Raw genomic sequence first — 5,000 nt, 5'->3', positions numbered from 1 at the left:
CGAGCCGTCGGCAGCCGACCGCAAAGAGCACGGCCGGCCGGAAAAGAACGCACCCGCGGGCAGGGCGGGGCGCCAGCTTAAGGCCGGGCAGCAAAAGGGACGAGGCGCCGCCGCCTCGCCCGCCACCATCCCCGGAGGGAATACACACTTTGGGGAGGGGAGGGCCCTCGCCCCACCCCTGAAGTCAACAACCGGACCAAAGAGGAACACGGCTCGCGGCCCTTTTCTCTCCTCCTCTCGGGCTCTGTCTCTCTCTCTCAACCCTTGTCTCTCTGTACCTCACACGGTTCTGTACCCATTCCCGATGGGCAAGACGGGGGGACCGGGACAGAGCCACGCGACTCGTCCCGCGTCAGGCGGCGCACTCTTTTTCCTTCCCTTCGCGCCGGCGACCGCACGCGCGGCCGCCGCTCTCGCGTCCGCCTCGGACACAGGCACTGCACCAGCCTGCGGGGATGCGGCCCGTCACACCCGCTCCCAGTAGACGGACAGACGGGTCCGAGGCCCCGAGCGCCTCCAAGACGTCGAGTCGACGCCACCGGGGCGCGGCGCCGGCGTGCGCCGCCGCCGACCTAGACGTAACCGGAGGATGGCGAGAACAGCGACCCCTTGGTGGACTTCCAGCCGCGCTGCGGAAAGCAGGTCTACCCGGCCCCCCCGCGGAAATCCGCCAAAGTCCAGCCGAAGCGGGGAAGACCTGGTCGCCGCGTCGCCGCCCGCCGCCGCGGCCGCCCCGCCGGCCTCTCCGCCGGCGGCCTCCCCGCCCCGGAGCCGGGTAAGACCTGGCCGGCCGGGGCCGCCCCGGAAGCGGGGCTAGACCTGTTCTCCGCGTCGCCGCCCGCCGCCGCCGCCGCCACCTCTCCGCCGCCGGCCTCTCCACCCCGGAGCCGGCTCGGCCTGGCCTTCCGGGACCGCCCCCGAAGCGGGGTAGACCTGTTCTCCGCGTCGCCGCCCGCTGCCGCCGGCCTCCCCGCCCCGGGGCCGGCTCGGCCTGGCCTTCCGGGGCCACCCCCGAAGCGGGGTAGACCTGTTCTCCGCGTCGCCGCCCGCTGCCGCCGGCCTCTCCGCCCCGGAGCCGGCTCGGCCAGGCCTGCCGGGGCCGCCCCCGGAGCGGGGTAGACCTGTTCTCCGCGTCGCCGCCCGCTGCCGCCGGCCTCTCCGCCCCGGGGCCGGCTCGGCCAGGCCTGCCGTGGCCACCCCCGGAGCGGGGTAGACCTGTTCCCCGCGTCGCCGCCCGCCGCCGCCGCCGCCTCTCCGCCGCCGGCCTCTCCGCCCCGGAGCCGGGTAGGCCCGGCCGGCCGGGGCCGCCCCGGGAGCGGGGCTAGACCTGTTCTCCGCGTCGCCGCCGCCCGCCGCCGGCTCTCCGCCGCCGGCCTCACCGCCCCGGAGCCGGGTAGGCCCGGCCGGCCGGGGCCGCCCCGGGAGCGGGGCTAGACCTGTTCTCCGCGTCGCCGCCGCCCGCCGCCGGCTCTCCGCCGCCGGCCTCTCCGCCCCGGAGCCGGCTCGGCCTGGCCTGCCGGGGCCGCTCCGGGAGCGGGGCTAGACCTGTTCTCCGCGTCGCCGCCCGCCGCCGCCGCCGCCGCCGCCTCTCCGCCGCCGGCCTCTCCGCCCCGGAGCCGGGTAGGCCCGGCCGGCCGGGGCCGCCCCGGGAGCGGGGCTAGACCTGTTCTCCGCGTCGCCACCGTGGCCGCCCCGCCGGCCTCCCCGCCGCCGGCCTCACCGCCCCGGAGCCGGGTAGGCCCGGCCGGCCGGGGCCGCCCCGGGAGCGGGGCTAGACCCGTTCTCCGCGTCGCCGCCGCGGCGCCGCGACCTCTCCGCCGCCGGCCTCTCCGCCCCGGAGCCGGGTAGAGACGGCGTCCCGGGGCCGCCCCGGGAGCGGGGCTAGACCTGTTCTCCGCGTCGCCGCCGCGGCGCCCCGCCGGGCTCTCCGGCGGCGGCCGGCGGCCGCGCCTGGCCCCCGAGCGGGCTAGACCTGGCCTCCCGACGAGGCCGCTCTCTCTCGCGACCAACACCTATTTTCGACCGACTCCTCTCTCCCCCCTCCCCCCTTTCTTTTTTATTATTTTCTCATTTTTTACATGTGCTGGAAGAACGGCTCTCCCTCTGGCTCGGGACAAGAAGCTTTTCTGGGGAACAATACTCTCGGCAAACTGGAATTCATTTCCTTTCCCGCCCAGAGCCCTCCCGGCCGGCTGCGCCCCGCCCGGCCCTCGGCCCACTGACACGCCGTGCCGCCAAAAGGTCGTGGCCCGCCCGCCCCCTCCCCCCCCCCCCCCCCCCCCCCCGGGATTCTACGCGGCCCCGCCCCCCCACCACAACCTATGGGGAAACAGCTGGGAAGGGGCAGCAGGGACGTGCGGGCCGAACCTGGCACCACGCCGCCGGCACCCCGCCCCGCCTCGTCCCGCCCCAGTCCGCGCCCCGCCCCGCCCCGCCCCGCCCCCGGCCCCGAACCCCGCCCCCCCTCCACGCTCCCTCCCCCCCGACCGAGGCCGTGGCGGGGCGGCGGGCAAGCGGGCGGCCGCTTTCCGGCCGGTTCTTTCACGGTCCGCAGAGGTCTTCGGCCCTCGGCGCGGGTCCAGGGGGCCGTGGGGGCTCGAGGCCGAGGCGCCCGGGGCCGGCACGAAGGCGCCGGCACGAAGCCCGCGTTCGCGGAGATGGACACGGTGACACACACGGCCCCTCCCCCCGCCCCCCCTTTCCCCCACGCTCACGCCCCGATGCCGCCCTCTCGTGCTGCCACACGCACACACCCCCTCACGCCCACACACACACACACACACACAGAGGCAGGCAGGAAGGCAGGCAGGCAGGCAGGCAGGCGGGTGCGCAGGCACCCTTAGAGTCGCATGCCCTCTCTCCCCGCCCCGAGCCCGCTCCTGCCCCTGCCCTGTGTGCGGCTGCCGCCCATCAGCGGCCGAGGAGGGGCACCCCGCCCTCCACCCTCGGCTTCCTCGGCGCCCCCTTCAGCCGTCTCCCGCCCCCACCTTCAGCCGTCTCCCGCCCCCGCCCGGCGACGGCTGGGGGCGCCCCGCCCTCCACCCTCAGCCTCCCTGGCGCCGCTTTCAAACTTTTCCCGCCCGCGGCTCTTCTCCCGTCGACGCGGTCGGCGCAGCGGCAGCGGCGGCAGGGCGAGGAGCAGGCTGACAGGCGCCGAGGCGGCCAGGGCCTCGGCCGGGCGGCCCAGGAGAGCCGGTCCACCCAGGGCTCGGGCGAGCCAGGTCCGAAGGCCGGCCGCGGACGCCAACGGGTCTAGCCAGGGTAAGGTCGGCCGGGGAACACGGGTCCGCCCGGGATCTGAGCATCGGGTCCCGACTCGGGCCCGGGACAGCCGGTCTGGGCAGGAGCCGAGCGGCAGGTCCAAAGGCCGGCGGCGGAACACAGGTCTACCCAGGGGATTTGCAGCCACGGAGCAGGTGCTGCCGCCGACAACAGGTCTACCCCAGGAAACAACTCCGGCCGCGGACAGCTGGTCTACCCCAGGAACTAAGTCCGGCCGCGGACAGAAGGTCTACCCTTTGGAAACGACGCCGGCCGCGGACAGCAGGTCTACCCCGCGGCCTTCGGCAGCCAGGGACCAAGGCCGTCCGCGGACAGAAGGTCTACCCCAAGAAACGAGGCCGGCCGCGGACAGAAGGTCTACCCCGGGGCAGTCGGCAGCCAGGGACTAAGTCCGGCCGCGGACACCAGGTCTACCCCAGGAAACGACTCCGGCCGCGGACAGCGGGTCTACCAAGGGGGCCTTCGGCAGCCAGGGACCAAGTCCGGTCGCGGACAGCAGGTCTACCCCGGGGCAGTCGGCAGCCAGGGACCAAGTCCGTCCGCGGACAGAAGGTCTACCCCAAGAAACGAGGCCGGCCGCGGACAGCTGGTCTACCCCGGGGCAGTCGGCAGCCAGGGACCAAGTCCGGTCGCGGACAGCAGGTCTACCCCGGGGGCCTTCGGCAGCCAGGGACCAAGTCCGGCCGCGGACAGCCGGTCTACCCCTAAGGGCCGGCAGCCAGGGACCAAGTCCGACCGCGGACAGCAGGTCTACCCCGGGGCCGTCGGCAGCCAGGGATCAAGTCCGGCCGCGGACAGCTGGTCTACCCCGGGGCAGTCGGCAGCCAGGGACCAAGTCCGGCCGCGGACAGAAGGTCTACCCTTTGGAAACGACGCCGGCCGCGGACAGCAGGTCTACCCCGCGGCCTTCGGCAGCCAGGGACCAAGGCCGCCTGAGGACAGAAGGTCTACCCCAAGAAACGAGGCCGGCCGCGGACAGCTGGTCTACCCCGGGGCAGTCGGCAGCCAGGGACTAAGTCCGGCCGCGGACACCAGGTCTACCCCAGGAAACGACTCCGGCCGCGGACAGCGGGTCTACCAAGGGGGCCTTCGGCAGCCAGGGACCAAGTCCGGCCGCGGACAGCCGGTCTACCCCTAAGGGCCGGCAGCCAGGGACCAAGTCCGACCGCGGACAGCAGGTCTACCCCGGGGCCGTCGGCAGCCAGGGATCAAGTCCGGCCGCGGACAGCTGGTCTACCCCGGGGCCGTCGGCAGCCAGGGACTAAGTCCGGCCGCGGACAGCTGGTCTACCCCTAAGGGCCGGCAGCCAGGGACTAAGTCCGGCCGCGGACAGCAGGTCTACCCCTTGGAAACGACGCCGGCCGCGGACAGCAGGTCTACCCCGGGGCCGTCGGCAGCCAGGGATCAAGTCCGGCCGCGGACAGCTGGTCTACCCCTAAGGGCCGGCAGCCAGGGACTAAGTCCGGCCGCGGACAGCTGGTCTACCCCTAAGGGCCGGCTGCCAGGGACTAAGTCCGGTCGCGGAAAGCAGGTCTACCCCGGGGCATCCGGCAGCCAGGGACCAAGTCCGGCCGCGGACAGCTGGTCTACCCCCAAGGGCCGGCTGCCAGGGACTAAGTCCGGCCGCGGACAGCAGGTCTACCCCTTGGAAACGACGCCGGCCGCGGACAGCAGGTCTACCCCGGGGCATCCGGCAGCCAGTGACCAAGTCCGGCCGC

This window comes from Chamaea fasciata, unplaced genomic scaffold (genome assembly GCF_029207755.1).
Source record: "Chamaea fasciata isolate MVZ Bird 193981 ecotype frontalis unplaced genomic scaffold, bChaFas1.0.hap1 SCAF_75, whole genome shotgun sequence".
Classification (NCBI taxonomy): Eukaryota; Metazoa; Chordata; class Aves; order Passeriformes; family Sylviidae; genus Chamaea; species Chamaea fasciata.
The sequence above is the reverse complement of the archived record's forward strand: the minus strand, read 5'-3'. Positions refer to the sequence as shown.